A 3,095-nucleotide genomic window follows, 5' to 3' on the forward strand; every position below is an offset into this window, starting at 1 on the left:
TGGGATTTTTTCAATGTTTATATAAGAGGAACGCAGGGAGGGTGCAAATCGCCTACAGTTGAGATATTAACAGATTTATTGAGGTTGTGTACTCCTGACTCCTTATCCCTAGTAGCTGGAGATTTTAATTGTTCATTTGAACCGATGGCAGCAGAGGATATTTTGGGAACACATGAGGATGACGCACAATGGGGCGTTCCGTCCTTAACTCTCAAGCCTGTGAGAAGATGGTCTCCTGTAGTCATTCAACTAAACAGCTTAATGATAGAAACAGGCTTACGGGCCGTTAACGGCCGCACTAGCTCTGACACCCATGGTGCTAACACTTATAATAGAGTATTGTGCGAGAGCAGGATTGACTACATAATGATCGATAGGAGAACCTGGAAGTCTGTAGTGGATATGGTCATTATTCCATCGGTTGAGAGTGACCATAATCCTTTGTCCCTCCCATTGCTAAACCCATGGGATACAAAGGAGCGCGTGCCCTCAAAAGATAGGAATTTACTAACTAAAGAACACATCCCTTCGAACTGTAATAGATTCTTAAAATGGCCAAAGTTCTGCCTGGACGATTCTAAATTGCGCCAGTTGGACGGAATCCTTGCAGAGCAGTTATTAAGGTTATCAGTAGTCTGTGATAAGGAGGCAGGGTCGGTAGAGATAGAAAACATTTATACTGCCACAATGGACCACATTGGCAAGCTGTTTATGGTCCCTCCAAAAAAGACCCCGGCATGTACTAAGCCCCCACAGAGCTGGTTTGATAGTAATTGCAGGAGGAGGAAAACTGATTTAATCTCTGCCATTAAATCCTCGAACGCAGTATCTGTGCGCTCGGCAAGATTACATTACAGAAAGGCAATTATAGCCGCTAAAAGGGCTTGGGAAGAGTCCCACTGGGAAAATCTCAGAGACGCAAGTAAAGATAGGGATTCTGAAGTGTTTTGGTCATTAGTCAGAAAATCATCTGGGTGCAGCCCGAGCCAAATCCCAAACCATATCACGGATAGTGAATGGTTTGAACACTTCCTTAGGCTATATGGAGGGATTGACCTGCCCGGAGCCCCCGGGCATTTGAGCGGTGTCTCGGTTGATGGTTCCGGTCAGCTCATGTCAACCATAGTCAATAGAAAAGAGGTTCTCGCTGCAATAGCCAAAATAGTTTCTGCCGAAGCACCAGGACAGGACGGAGTGCCTGGTGACCTATTTAAAGCCAATCCCGAAGGATGGGCAACGTATTTCACCCTCCTTATAAATGCATTGATGGCAGGCTCTCCAGTCCCCTGTTCCTGGAAGGCGGCTGAGGTGATTGCCATTTATAAGAAGGGCCCTAGGGAGAACCCTGCCAACTACCGTCCAATTAGTCTGATAGACGCAGGACAGTAGTTGGTTGGCAGGGTTCTCCTTGAAAGGATCCTCTCGTGGGCAGAGGAAAATAAAATCATTTCCCCCTACCAGGCTGGCTTCAGGGCATGTATTAGTACAATTGATCAAGCCTTTAGATTGCTCCTACTTCACTGGAAGGTGGTCACTATCGGCAAAGGCGGTCTTTATCTGGCATTTATTGACTTGATGTAGCGCTTACCATGGGTGGTAGGGTCTGGAAGGGACGGATAGCGGTAGTTAGACGATGTGGTTACCGCATATCGCCACTGGAGGGAGCCTGGCGATTGCGGGACTACATTCCCCAGAGACCCATCAAACACGGAAACGGAAGCGTTGGAGTTACAAAAGCCTTCCGAAGTAACGGCTCGGGGCTTGTCAATCAGGACCTTGCGTGTATTCTGGACGGAGCCTTGCCTGTTTAGCCGGAGCGGAGATTCAGGTACTTTGCTAGTCTCGAGCAGAACGGATTCTGCTTCCCAGCATTTCTCGATACAATTGTTTTTGTGACTTTGCTACATTTCAGTGAGTCCCCGCATAGATAAGACGGGCGACCTCGCTCTAGCGAGTGGCGTTTGTGAGACCCGCGCAGGAGCGCGTTGTCGTCTCCGTCACTGTACACTTCTTGGGGAATTCCTTTGGTGCATCCAAGCGTGCCGGTACCGGTGCGCACGACAAGAAGAAACCCTTGCTGATTTTGTTACTTTTATTTTTGCACCTTCCTTGCTGATTTTGTCTTCATCTGAAACCTTGACCACAAATTGCCTGGCTGTTCCTGAGAAGGCTTGGCTCTACTCGATGAAGTACTGTGTCCTGTATTATTTTCCTGAGGGCTTTTTCAAGTGTTCCAGTTCCACTCCACAGTCAGTACCCATCGTATAGAGATTTATTGTTGTAGAGATTGCTGTGCAGTACTGGGTTTCTAATTGTTGCTTCTTGTTCTTTCCCTATCTGCAGTTAAACACCGGGGGTTCATAGAGACTGGCGAGAGAGTGGGTGGACGGCATCCAGACACTTCTAGGAAGCCCTTCAGGACATCGTGTCTTGTTTTAATCCCCTTTTTCCCCGGGAGGCATTCATACATAGTCGTGTTACCCCTACACTGTCTATTGTGTGCTCTGGAGAGGAGGGGGACTAGTCATCCATCCATCGTTCCTGCTGACATCTTTCAGAGGTTAGTGGTAATACCATTGATGGCGTGACAGATTGACAAGCCCACGAAATTCGTCAGCCTGAGCGATGGATACTAATACAGTGTTGGCTACCTTGTTGGAAAGTGTAACTGCTCTCCAACAGGAGGTACATGCCACACGACAGGAGAATGTAGACCTCCGAACAGAAGTGAGTTCGCTAAGACGGGAGGTGGCAGGTATTTCTCGAAAGGGGAGGAGTTATATTAGAGAGGCAACACTTCCCCCCCTAATCAGAATCCGGATGGGGCGGCTATGGGCGGTGGGTTCTTTGCTTCTCAACCTTCTACTCCCTCTCCCTTCAGTCCTGGTCCCACAGTTCATGTCATTCAAAACCCAGGTATACCATTAGCACCTCCTGAGCGATTCTATGGGGACACTAAGAAATTTGAGACGTTTCTAAACCAGTGTAGGCTCCATTTCCTCTGTAAACCAACCATTTTTGTGGATGATGCTTCCAAGACATCGTTCATGATGTCATACATGGGGGGAAACGCCGCCAGTTGGACTATTCCGTTG

The sequence above is a fragment of the Lissotriton vulgaris genome, chromosome 11, assembly GCF_964263255.1.
Source record: "Lissotriton vulgaris chromosome 11, aLisVul1.2, whole genome shotgun sequence".
Classification (NCBI taxonomy): Eukaryota; Metazoa; Chordata; class Amphibia; order Caudata; family Salamandridae; genus Lissotriton; species Lissotriton vulgaris.